General features: G+C 35.3%; 1 long non-coding RNA gene and 1 other non-coding gene across 2 annotated transcripts in view; one reads left to right on the top strand and one right to left on the bottom strand.

The window, feature by feature from the left end:
- Positions 1-14,693, top strand: part of LOC115446626 — a 70,945-nt gene that overhangs the window by 47,145 nt on the left and 9,107 nt on the right. The window lies entirely within an intron of this gene.
- Trnai-aau lies at positions 14,095-14,168 on the bottom strand. The gene has a single exon. It is a non-coding gene; the product is annotated as a tRNA-Ile (tRNA).

The following is a 14,693-nucleotide window of genomic DNA, read 5'->3' as shown; positions in this document are numbered from 1 at the left end:
CATAGTTTAAAATGAGTTCTTATTAACAATATAACTAGAAGTATATTTTATCTAGAAGCTATAGTTTCTCAGTTTGAAAGTCATTGGACCAACTGAGTCATTGATCTAACTATTGACCATTATGAGACTTACATCGCTTTTCAGAGTGTCTGATGCAATGCAATTTTACTTCAATTAACTACAATTATAATTATATTTCTCCATAGTACTGTTACTGTTTATTGACTAGAGTGGCATTTACCATCAAGCGAGCTATCAGCTCGTCTCTATTGACTTGTATAACAAATAAGGGGCCGTTCAAATACTTATTACGTAAGCACCAAAGGGGATAGGGATCTATATTTTTTTTTTATCGAAGTTATGGGAGAAGGAGGGAGGGGGGTTGAAAAGTGATTACTTCAGCAATATTTATTTAATTATTTTCATTTTTTTTAAATGGCCAGAACCTATTCTTATGTAAACATAGAAAAAGGTTAGAGCTATGGGTAACAAGGTTAAGGGGTAAGAAAATACTAAAATTCTGCTAACGTAATACTTGACAGCCTCCAAGCTATTTGCAAATATATATTTCGTATTTAAGGAAAGAATAACCGAAAAATAAATAAAATTATTTTCGAGAAAAACACCGCACCCCTGTCCACACAATCAAAATAAAGAGAAAACTACACCTTAATACGAAAGGGATAGAAATACCCAAAACGCCCAAAAGGGAAAGAGACGGACCCATCATTGGTCGTAAACAATTCGCTAAATGAAAGATTATAGGCAAGGTGTTCAGGACCCTAGCAATAAAATGTTCTTTTTATCCCACTCCTTAGGAGATAAGTTCCTATTATCTTCCATAGTTGGTATTCTGGTTACCGTTTGTCTTTGTACCTAATAGTTTTTCTTGGTATAAAGGGTGGCGCGGTTGGGTAAATGAAATGTTCTGAAGACCTGCAAATGTGAAACCTTTGTTTTATTTTATTTCTTTGAGTATATTTTAGAAATCAATTTCTTTGAGTAGAACTTAAAAATAACCTATCTATACTATTATATAAAGCTGAAGAGTTTGTTTGTTTGAACGCGCTAATCTCAGGAACTACTGGATCAAACAGAAAAAAATATTTTTGTGTTGGATAGCCCTTTGTTCGTGGAGTGCTATAGGCTATATATCATCACGCTATACCCAACAGGAGCGGAGCAGTAATGGCTAATCTCAGGAACTACCGGTTCGAATTGAAAAATTCTTTGTGTGTTGGATAGTCCTTTGTTCCTGGAGTGCTGTAGGCTATATATTATCACGCTATTACTAATAGGAGCGGAGCAGTAATGGCTAATCTCAGGAACTAACGGTTCGAACTGAAAAAATATTTTTGTGTTGGATAGCCCTTTATTCGTGGAGTGCTATAAGCTATATATCATCACGCTATGACCAATAGGACCGGATCAGTAATGAAACATGTTGCAAAAAGGGGGAAAAATTTGTAGTTTTGAGAGCTTCCGTGCGTGCGCTGCGTAAACGGTTAAAGTTATGCAACAATGATGTATGACGGGATTGCTCCTCTTAAAAAGTTCTACAAAAATATATTATTAAACAAAGTCCCCTGCTGCATCTGTCTGCCTGAACGTGTTAAACTCAAAAACTACCCAACGTATTCAGATAAAATTTGGTATGGAGACAGTTTGAGACCTTGGGACGAACACAGGCTCCCGGGAAAATATATAGCGAGACTTTTATAACGAAAAACTTTATAACGCGGGCGGAACCGCGAGCAAAAGCTAGTTATATTACAAGGTGGTAAAAATTCTGTGGTTTTAATTATATTTAATACTAGCTTCCGCTCGCAGCTTCGCCCGCGTGAATTTCGGACTTCAAAAATGGAGCCGGTCGCGAACGTTCGAGAATGTTCGTTTTACGAAGCTACTCGCTAGGTGATTCGCTAGCCTCTAGGTGCCAAGCAAGCCGCCTGCCTGTGCGTTCGCGACCTTATATATATACAAAAATAATCCTTATAGCATGATTCAGTATTCACGCATGATGGCTTATTATTAGCGTATTTCATGTATAACTTTGGTGTTTCTATACCGATTTCTATGATTCTTTTTATGGAATATTTAATAATGTTAACTTTTTTAATTAGGGATGACTGAGAGTGTTATAAACGTAAGAGTAGACAAATATAATGAGAAAGCTTCGAACTGCTAAGCTATCGGGAGTTACACGTGTTATTGTGAGTCAACCATAAAAGATAGACATATGCTGTTTTGGGATATTTTGTACATAATTTTAAGGAGAACATTTCCGTCATACATGATTTCTGTGTAGCTTTAACCATTAAGGTTGCACACGCGACGGAAGCTTAAAAAATGGAGTAACTTCTCCCGTTTTTCCAACATTTCCCTTCACTGCTCTGCTCCTATTAATTGTAGCGTGATGAAAAGTATACTATAACCAGCACAGGAGTATGACAAATAATTGTACCAAGTTTCGTTAAAATCCGTCGAGTAGTTTTTGTTTCTATAACGGTTATACAGACAGACAGACGGACAGACAGACAAAAATTTTACCAATTGCATTTTTGGCATCAGTATCGATCCCTAATCACGCCCTGATAGTTATTTTGGAAATATATTTCATGTACAGAATTGACCTCTCTACAGATTTATTATAAGTATAGATTTATATCATATAACTATACCTTGAACATAATCGTATAATAAGTATGTTATTTATTTATCAACGCTTAATCACCAAAAAAAATATACAGATTTAAAATATTTCCCCAGATACAATTAATATGCAGAACAAAAATGCCTCTTCTACTGATGAAAAGCTTCTAGGTTACCAAGCCGCATAACCCAGTTCGATTATAGTCTTTACATTAAACATAGATAATTTTTTTATAGATATAGGTACATTCTTTATAGAATACTTTAATGCATCCGTAATTTTATTTGTGAAATATTACTAATAACAAACACAGTTTATTTTAAATATTTAATCAACCGTGTACTTATCCAACGACTAATTAGCTCAACAGATACTTTATACCTAAGCAGACTGAATGGAGCTCTACACACAGTACGTAACAGGAAAGAATAAACAATTAAAACGTCATCTAAGCCCACAGACAACTGCAAGTACGTAGATAATCAAGCTGCACATCTTTTCCTCCATTTTATAAATTTAATTCGGTCCGTCACGGCAGGAGTGACCTTTTACCACGTGAGACTCTATTCAATCCCTAAAGTTATTAATCCACCGACGCCACATCACAAAAAGAACCTTCCACAAAGTGCTTAAGATAGAATATTGTTCGACGGTGAATAAGAATCTTATTTCAAAATGATTTACGTTACAAGACAATGCAATCTATTCTAAAAGCGGACTCTACATAGGAAAATTAATCTTGCAGGGAGCGTATAGAGTCGAAATTTGAAAACTTTTCCACTGAAAAAACTAAAGGCGCTCTCGCATTTCACTGAAAAATGTGTAAGAACTGAGAAGCGAGGCACGGAAAGCCTCTGGATCCCTTATAAAGACATATTATTCTTTTGAGACGGGGGGGTTATTGTCGCTGCAATAAGTCGCCGTAATCCGCTGGAGGTACGCGCCTGATTCAATTGTCGCTGTTTGGACTGTCCTTAATGAAATATGTCTTATTTCTCTTTGTGTTAATGTTTGTTTAAGTTTTTCTAGGCGCAAATAAAATGTCTTACAAGATCAAGAAAGGACTAAACTTGCCCAAGGCTGTTCCATTATTTATTTAGTTATCTAAGGCATCTTAGCTCCCGTGTTAACTTATTAAAATGTAATCTTTGTCACGCTTGGTAACGGGTCTAATTTAACTTCAATCATTTTCATTTTCTCAGTTTTAGAATGTTTGCTATCATTTAAGACCTACTTTACAATATTAAGAACTTTTCCTGCTATTTGCTTTATTGAAAAGCTCTTAGATTTCGAAGCAATTAAATCTCTATTGAAGCACTGCCAGCCAAGCACTCGATCTTAAGCACAGCATTAACTGCAAATTGATCTCAAGCAAAACAAATTCTAAACGAAAAAGTAAGTTTTCAAACTCGCACTCAGTGGAGATTTTTCAAAGTTCAAACATGCAAACAACCGGCGGTTTTGAAGGAAAAACTTCAGAATATTCGGATTTGGGAGCGACGGGCATCGGCAGATTTCCTGCGAGCGCGAAAATCGTTTTGGCGCGGACACAGCGCGAACAAATTCGCAACTACCATAAATCAACGGGGCCACAAATAAAAAACTAAGGTAAGCGCTCCTGTTGTGGGCCGGCCGGGCATCGGGCCACTTCCGGCCGCCGGCGGATGTGACTCTATTGGCGGAAAAAAGCTGCGAGCGTCAACTGGCCAGTTTGTTAGAGGTTTTATTGAAAAGCGAACATTGATAAAAGTGTTCGTTGAATCGACGACCACTGAACGTCGCAGTTTTGTGTAAACCTCAGCGCGAATTCCAACTATTTGGGCATAACTCGACGTTTCGTTCTACATACGAATGTGCGGGGAAATACGAGTTTGGAAAAATTGGGTTACACGACTATCTGAAATACACTGTTTTGATACAGTAAATTATTTATCTTCGTATCATTCATCATTCTGTTGATACAACTTAAATAACAAATCTGAAACATTTAGAATCTTTACAAATTATAGTTTATGCAAGCCACCACAACACACTTACTTCTTTATTTAACAATCGATATTTCTAATTATTCAACATAAAACAGCATATTTACGCTGAGCAAAACCTAAAGGGTACGTTAATAACTGCCATTCATCCGAGCACACGTCCGCAGAACAAATACCTATCTACTTGTAACAGTCCCCCGTCCGCCGGCACGCGTCGCCATTCGACATGCACGTGTGTCGCAAATTAAAAATCTTTCCGCCGTGGAGTCCGTTATTAATTACCTTCCCGACATTGGTGCGCTCTCCCCACTGTCCCCACGAATACTCACAATTAAAGAGCATTGTTTTGGTGCTTTGTGCTTTTTGCTTAAAAATCCATTTGTAATTAGAGTTTGTGTTTTGGGTAAAATGTGGGTGTCTACATTCAGGTTTATTACGTCTATAGATATGTGTTTATTGATTTTACTAGCGAATCGGTTGAGTACTATTTCTTTTACTAAATTGTTAACATGTCATGAAAAATAATATTTGATGGTCCTTACTATCATTACACGAACTGTTTAAAACAAATTGAACCCCGTTATGGTTTTATTGAAGTTGTAATTTCTTATATTTATAATGATATTAACCATTAATAAAAATAAAATGAACTGTATCAGACTTCTAAAATTATCTATCTCCTGACAATCTATCAGACATGTAGTTAGAAAAAAATCAAGTCCAAATAGGATCTCAATGACCTATCAAAGTGGAGGCCGTCAAGTGCACGAGCGGCGGTGACGCGATGGTATCTACCCATCACAGGCCGGCTGCCGTGATCATAACTCTGAGGGGCGGTGGACAGCGACGTAGTAAAACAGTGGACAGCAGGTTCAGTTAGCAACGAGTCGCATCTATACATCTTCCCTTGGTCACGCCATCACGCGTGAACGGCTGGACCGATTTCACTAATTATTTTTTGTTGTGTTTCTTATTGTCAGGAGAAGGTTCTTATGAAAGAAAAAATTCAAAAAATTGCGCGGAAAATTAGAAAATTTAAGAAAACTTAACGAAAATATTGATTTTATATAACTATTAATTGTTTGAAATAACTTTGATTGACAACGTCTGTCGGGTCAACTAGTAATATTATAAAAAAAATGCTTTCAGAGAGCACTGCAGTCGTACCGTAATACAACTACGTCACAAAGGCAGTAATTTATTATTCGCGCTTAGTTTAATGCATATATATAATAAGATGACTCAGATATAATAGAACACTGCTCTGATAAAACTAAATCGTGTCTATACCACGCATCAGTGGCGAACGGTGAACTTTTTCAAAAGGGAACCCGACAGAACATTACTCGTGGTAGGTCTCTCATATGTGAGAGTCCGTCTGGGTAGGTACCACAGCAATATCTATTTCAGCTGCCAAGCAGCAGTGTGTAGTCACTCTTGTGTTCCGGTTTGAAGGAGATTGTAGCCAGTGTAACTACTGGTCATAATGAGACTTAACATCTTATGTCTCAGGACGGCCAGCGCATTGGAATACCGAACAATACTTTGTAATTCAAGGTGTTGAATGGTGTTTCTGCCGTTTATGGGCGGTCGCATCGCTTATCATCAGGCAAACGGCAAGCTAATCTCGTCATTCGAAAAATAATAAAACATGCCGGGTACTAATATGCATGAATGCGGTGTACATTCATCTAATTATCATTACATTTTACATCAATTACGAAAGAGAAGCCGGCAGGACTCGGGTTGTATGTACTCTTCAGCACTGCCACACATAAACACAACTTATCAAAAATCATACCACCAATCGCCTCTACCGTCACAAGTGAACCTTCTGTATCGCATTGTGGTGGTGCGTTGATCTGTGTTATCTCGCAGCCGGGATCTTTTCATTAAGGTTATCAGCGGCGGATCTCAAAAACGACGCGTGCTTTCGCGACCGGTGGGTAGCGGATACAATTCTATGAGATCTACTTGTATATAGGACATATTGGTAAGTAATTGGAAACTGTTTAGTTTACAATTTGCAGAGCGTATTAAACAGTTTTTTGATGCCATATATGGTTTGTGTGCAAAATTATGATATGTCGGAAATTGAAATAAATATTTTGTCGATAATATATATATCAAATACGTGCCATGATTTTCACTTTGAGAATTGTAGGCCATATTATTACTGGTCTGTACGACTTCAACACTCAAATGCTGAAAAAAATATTTATATAGGATATATTTTATTTTACTTTTGTCCTTTATACAGACATATAAAAGCAGCCTTAATGAAAAGTTAAGTGGACGGTGCTGTAAAACACCATCAGGAAACGTACATACCTGAGAAGTACTCTATAGAAATTTTGAGGATGTGTGTAGTCTACTAATCGGCACCAGGCTAGCATGGTACGCTAGTAATCCCTCTCAGTAATAGAGGAGGCTCATGCCCAGCAGTGAGTACAGGGCTGATATTATTATAATTAAAAAATGAAAAAGGCATTATTTACCAGTTAATGGAGTGGTGCAGAAACAAAAATATAGACGGTGCACGAAACATGTTTAAAAACATAGTGACGGCACAATTATTATCGCAAAAACGATTAAAAGCACAGAATAATGAATTTCAGTATCAATAATTCTTAATTTTATTATTACTCTTGATGTGTGTCAATACCAGTTGTTTTCGACTTTGATCGGCTTTACCCCCTCTTAAAATCCACATTTAAAAATCCATTCAAAGCAAAATATTAAACAGTATAGTTAGTTATAGACTGGACATCAAAAGCAAATTTGTGCTTCATTGCTTATTACCATAAGTAATAAGTCGTTGCCTTATTTGTAATATCCGTGTTAGATGTCAATGTCCTTAGATATTAATACAAAAATAACATATTTACAGAAAATTTGCTAATATACGAAAAATATACAAATCACGATATAGAAAAAATATTAATTATTTTACATAGATCTTTCGCTATTTCGCGGTAGATTGAATAACAATCGCATGAGCGCTAAATTTATGTATGACAATATACCTAATATCCGCTCTATATGATCTTAGATCCCTTTGATTTACAGCTATTATGTAAGTATTAAAAACTCATTTATTTATCTTCAGCATCATGCAGAAATACGAGATGCACTCGTCCACATGTGAAATTAAATAGCACAGAAAGGGAATCGACCCCTCGGACATTGTTTGGGCCCACCGCGCGGTATCAAACTTATTTAAACCATGCACGTAGGCTCAGGCACGAAACGACGTATATTTTTTTGCAAACTGGTATTTTTTTTTTTGTTTTATTACTTTGTAGTTTTATTTCAGTACTCAATTTTTTTATCGTTTTTAATTATTTATGTAGTGTAACAACACCTTTATAAAAGAGAATTTAGAAGAAAATAATTATACATCCCCGTGCTCCTGTTTTTAAATTATACAATTGTTGTTTTTATAATGAATAGGCCGGATAAAAAATGTTTTTAAAAAGAAAGGTTACTACTACTTACTAGAAACATGGTATCTGCTATTTAGTTCATAAACTATAATATTTCGTTCTTTAGATAAATTATGACACTTCAATAGTACTTGATATAAAATATATTGTCGAGAGAAATTCAAAACCCTATCAGTCCTATTTTTATTTATCGAATACCAAGTTGTTATAAATAATTTAAAAATTCAAAATATGGTTTACGAATAATAATTAACCATCATTAATGCACATTAAAATAATCACTTAAAAAAGCACTATGCGCATACGTCATTTTTGTTCCCAGTTCGTTGAAATCGAAAGTAAAGCGCGGTGCACACCGTGGCGCTCCGTTCGTGCGCGTCAATCCGCGCGTCAGATTCCATTGTCAGAGGTATTTAATGCATTGTGCGCAGCGAGGGGACCGCGGCTTAGCAGAGTTAACGCCGCTTTGATCCAAGCTCGGACATTAAAAAAGATTGTTTTTGTATGTGATGGAAGGGTTTTCTAAAGGTGATTTGAATTCGATTAATGCAAAACCAACAGTCGATTGATGTTCAGTGATACGTGTGCGTGTTTTGTTGTGTTGCGAATTGGAATATAAAGTTTGGTTTTCATCTTTTATCATGTAAAATAAACTTTCTTGCTATAATATTTTATATTGTTCTTAGTTCGTGTATCTTTATTATTTTATATTGTTTAAAGTAATAACTATTACTCGTTACCTATAGCTGCTCTGTAACCATTTTGTGAAAGGCTATGCTACGAATATCTGTAATAGTTTATGGATTTATCAATAAATTCTTATACTTCGAATCTATAAGCTAGTAAAATAGATTGATAGCATTGAAATATATGTAAAGGACTTTTAAATGTAAATACTGTTCAAGTTTAATTTCTAAAATACGTATACTCCAATTATTTCTTAAGCAATTTTAAATTCTCTCAGTTTTATATGATATATTGTGATTTACAACCAAAACAACTATCTAACATCATAAATTTGCACATTACAGCGAAAATAATAAAACCAAACGGCACGAAAAAAACACGGGAAAAAATCACGACCGTTACACGTCCCCTACCTTTGACACTTGTAATTAACATAAATATGATATAATTCACAATCATAATACATAGTGAGTCGCAACTACAATGAGTGCAATTTTCCACGCGATAAATCTTACAATAATAATAGCAGTAGGGCCGCGTCACAATGGCGGTGTGACGCGTGCGACCGCGTCACTCGCGTGTGCACCTTGCCTTTGTTACATCCCCTGGATTTTTGTTCGTTATTATTGATTATTATAAAGTTGGTTTTTATACGCGTCGTGGACATGTGTGATTACATCATTGTATTAATAATGGCCTCCGGTATAATGACTGCAAATAAATATTATAATTTTCAGCGAACATCTACCTATATATTGTCGTCTAAAGTCCCGTATATATTATAAAAGCGTCATTATTAAGGCCCTTCGTGTTAAGAGTCTTTATATCTACAAAAGTTGTAATAATAACTCTGTATAATAACATAATAATATCTATACTATGTTGTCCTTAATCGAATCTAGACACTAGTGGCGAAGGGTAAAATTTCCCGAAAGGTAACCCCACACAACATATAGATACTTTCATGAATGCGGTCTGCAAATCATTCTAATAATTAGATTTCACATAAGTTACGAAAGGGAAGCCTGCAGAGATCGGGTTATATAGAGCCTTCGCCACTGCTATACACTAACCGCCTTCTAAAAAACTTGTAGCCTGCCCAGAAAAATAAAAAACCTTCTTTAAGTGAGCCAATCCTGCACCACGTCTCAAGTTAACATTGTCTCAACAAAAAAATTATTTCCTATTTTACCACATGTCAAGGTTTTTCATTATCCTGGTCAGCCTTTAACGTATTAGCCTTAATTATTATTATTTTGTTTTGTAAGTGATATTTAATGTCAGAGGACCGTCTCGAGGTCAAAGAAAGCAACTTATGACAAGTATACGTTTATTAAAGCGGCAAGTTTTTTGGATATTAACTATGTAATGCATACTAAAATAAATTACGCAATCCCATCACCTAGCCTGCACAAGGGCGCGGGAGAGCGATTCCTCACGCATCACCGCGCGGGACCCGCGGGGGACCACTGACAATTGTATCACTACATTCGCCCAGTTTTTACCAAGTCACTGGTTTTGATTTTATAATCCTTCGTAGTGATGAGTAATTTTTATCAAAATGTATGTTTAATATTACTTTCAAAGAGATTTATTCTAGAGTTGACATTATATATGCATTTAACTACAAACTATTTAAGTAAGCAAGAAAGTCACTTACCCTTTAAATGATGTAATTAACAAAATTTCAAATTATAATCCAATGGAGATATTAAATTATAGGTCTCAAGGTGAAAACGACAGACATTTTAGAATCTAAAGAAATTATACCAGCTACAAAATTCCCAAAATACAACGTTGCTTTTTGCAACAGAAATAACAAATGATTTCTTATGTTTACGCAAATGTTAGACATTCAAATTAAACTATTTTTCGGATTTTATCGCGGTTCTTATATTATCATTTTCTCTCAACGTTTCGAAGACTGCAGCAGTGTTGGTCATCCGCAAAGTTAAAGTTACAATATCTACCTACATTTTAGAATTATACAACTTTTTAAAATTTTTAGCTGTTGGTGGTCCAATCTACGCAGAATGAGCTCACAGTTTTTAAAGTCTGGCAGCCGGTTTTTTGGGTTCCGATTTAAGTAAATGTAGAACTGGATTCCAGGCTTGTGCATGCTTCCAACTATCTTCTCTATTCAAAATCGGGTGTTTTTTAATTTCAAATAATGTTTCAAATCAAAATAATCATAATTTTAGTACATATTTCACATCACACACATAAGTACAGAGGGTCACTAATATTATTATTTGAATGACGCCCTCAATGACAACCGGTTCGCATTGTTCGACCCATAAATCATAGCGTGGACTAAAAATCATTGCGGGAGTAATTTATAGCGTGGAGGTGCTGCAGGGGCGCAGGAGTTGCAGGGGGTGCAAGCAGGGTGCAGGGGTGCTAGGTGAGATCCGCGTAACGGCCACGGCCTATTGTCATCCCCCGTGTCGCGTGTGACTTTCGGCAGATTATGATTTGGAATTTCGAATAGTTTGGTTTATAATAGTTTTTGTGTCAGCTGAGGTATTGGACGATAGGGTTTGTGCAAGGTCTGAATTTGGCTGCAACTTACAAACATGCAGCTGGCAGCGTAGGATGATACGGAGCCGATGCATCAGATTGAAAATATAATAATAATTCCAGAAATTAATCCAATAAATACTTGTATTTATACTTATTGAAACTAAAATTTATACTAATTATTTGTTATGTTTACGGGAATATAAGACGTGAAACTAAGTTACTGATTTATTTCAGTTTTTTTAAATTCAAGTCACTGTGATTCTGAAATCAGCAAATTTTAAAAATTTATATAATTGTAAAATGTAGGTAGATATTGAAATTTTTACTTTTCGGATGATCTAAATCTACGTCCGCCCCGTGTCCATAACGGTCGGGAGAAAATCAAAATATAAAATCTGAAACCTAGTTTTATTCCGATGTGGAACTTATATTGTTTCCTTATTCGAATAGCTTAACGAACAGTTACGCATTTGCATTTAATCATTGCAACTTACATTTGACCGTTGAAAATTGACCCGAAAACCCCGTGAAAGACAAATACCACCGGACCAACGATGTTTGTCGTCCGCAAGCATTCTAATCACAACACACGGTGTTATTTTAATCAGTACTTTTTGCCTGCAGGTTAGGGTGACAATCTAATAAAGTGTCCGCTCCCGGCGGGACTGTCCTCTTATTGTCCTATAACGAGGTTACTGCACTTATTAATATCGTGACCGAGGACCGACCCTCATATCCATTCCGCGAAAATTGGAAACTTTATGGCATTATGTTGTGATTAAAAAAGTCTTGTTTATTTACTTTGTTGTCTTTAAAATAAGAAAAATGTGAAATAAGGAACAGAAATGGGGATATGACTTTCTCCACTATCCTACTAATATAAATGCGAAAATTTCTAAGGATGGATGTATGGATGTTTGTTCCACTTTCACGAAAAAACTACTGAACGTATTTGGATGAAACTTTACAGTCATATTGGTTATACATCATAATAACACATAGGCTACAATTTATAATGATTTTGAGTAATTTGGTCATAATATAACGATACATATCAAGTAAGTCGGAAAAAAAAATATGCCAAAAACTCCTTCACGCGGGCGAAGCAGCGAGCAAAAGATAATAATGTTATAAATACGAAAGTAACTGTGTTTATCTGTTTGTTTCGCATCTAAATCACTGAAGATAATGGAGTTTTGTGTAGAGTTAGTTTGAACTCCACAAAAAAACACCTTCTTTTTATATTTGTCATAAATTAAAACCCGCGCGTACGAAGCAGCGAGCAAAAGTTAATAAGTAATACAGTAAACAATAACACCTTACAGTGGCGAAGTGTGAAATTTTTCAAAAGGTAACCCGAGGCAACAAAAAATTGTCTTAGTTAACATATCACGGCCAATTTAACAGAAAACAAAACTAAGACAAACGTAAATAAACCTAAAAGGGAAGCCGGTAGGAATCGGGTTATATTGACGCTTCGCCACTGACACCTTAAATATATTTAAATAAGCGATGTTTTAAGACACTCAGCTACTAGGTGAAACTTTTCTAAGCAAGACATACGTATAACCTAGAGTGTGTGTATACTGGTAATGAATTTGTACTGTGTAGTCACTAAACATACGCTTCCGCTACTGCGTGATTTTACGAGCTCTACTTTGTACACAGTAGTTTTCCAAATTATGTCAACTGTACTTCTACAAATTATGACTGCCTCGGTGGCGTAGTTGTATTGCATGCGCGGTACGGCAGCGCTCTGAGGTCCTGGGTTCGAATCCCGGGTCGGGCAAAGTGATATTTGGGTTTATCTGCTCAGTATCAGCCCGGAGTCTGGAATTTGTGCCCGATATGGCGATAGGCTCGCCCCCTATCACATCATCCCATCATGGGACGGAACACACTTGGCGAAAAGTGGGTGCCATGGTTGCGCCTCTGCATACCCCTTCGGGGATAAAATGCGTGATGTTGTGTGTGTGTTGTGTGTCAACTGTACACAGCAAAACCATGTCACAGAGATTATTGAATTACTTTCTAAAATACGTTTATATTTCACGTAAGTAAAAATAGAATAAAAATATATTATTGTCTTTATATTTGGCAGACATGAAGCAGCAGACCGGACTGTGTTGAGTACCTTGGGATAGGCCTATGTCCAGCAGTAGAATGCGACGGGCTAATGATGATGAAAAATAATTAATTATGGTTTTAAATGAGGAAATGTAATACAAATACTAACCACAGAGATCTTGTAGATCTCTTTGCCCCCAAATAATAGTTATAAGTGAAGAATTCATGCTATGATATTAAGCATTTAGATTAATGTAATAATATATTTTCTTGATATTTTTTATGTTCTGAATTTGATTTAAGATAATTTGAAATTGTATGCTATAATTTAAATTTGATAAAAACTTTTCAACAAAGAATTTTAATGCCTTCAATCAATAAAAAACAAAAAAATAATAACCATATTCTATATACTGGGTATTTATTTTAGAGTCTACAATAAACTTATTCCTACTTATTTAGGCTTAAAAAACAAACTAACGAACCGGTTTTGTAAAATTCTATGTGAGCGACCTGTAAATAATTCTTTCTAATTAGAAAAGCATTTTCCACACTATTAGTCAATAAATGATTGAGTTTTGAGGTAACAGATATGAAAAAAAATACACGTTGAATCAAAAACTTAATTTTTTCTGTTCATAATATTCTGTGATTGGTTATTCTATTCACCAACCATAAAGTAAAATTTCACGTAATATTTATTATATAAAAAATAAAATAAAAAAAGATGTTGTGGCCCATGAGGGGATCGAACCCGCGACCTTCGCGTTATTAGCACGACGCTCTAACCAACTGAGCTAATGGGCCGATGTCTCTACTTGACGAAATTATACAGAAAATTCATAAATATAAACTTTAATGAGATAAAATTGATGGACGGTGTCTTTATCTGCAATGTGATCATATTTATGAAAACCGGTTTTTCAACAAGGTATATTGTAACTATAGTATTAAGGTTTTTTTTTTCTTTGCAAATGATTCGACAATTGACTATATATTTATTATCGATAGTGACAGGAACTGTGTCGCTATTAGTTTAACTATTCGTTAGTGGTGGCGGTACGCTATTTGATACGTTTGTTTATTTATTTTATTTATTAGCACTTCATATACAAATGTATACAGGCGGACTTAATGCCATAGGCATTCTCTACCAGTCAACCTTAAGGTGGTGCAGAGATAATCAAAATAGGTGCATGAAAGAAGGGTTGAAAATTTAAAAGTTCAAATAGCAAATAATAAATATATACATGTATATATAAATAAATAAAATAAATATTATTATACATAAATATATATGTAATATATAAAGAACTAAGGTGGCGACTCTTA

Source organism: Manduca sexta, chromosome 20 (genome assembly GCF_014839805.1).
Source record: "Manduca sexta isolate Smith_Timp_Sample1 chromosome 20, JHU_Msex_v1.0, whole genome shotgun sequence".
Classification (NCBI taxonomy): domain Eukaryota; kingdom Metazoa; phylum Arthropoda; class Insecta; order Lepidoptera; family Sphingidae; genus Manduca; species Manduca sexta.
Note: the sequence above shows the minus strand (reverse complement) of the source record. Positions and strands in the feature narration are given on the sequence as shown.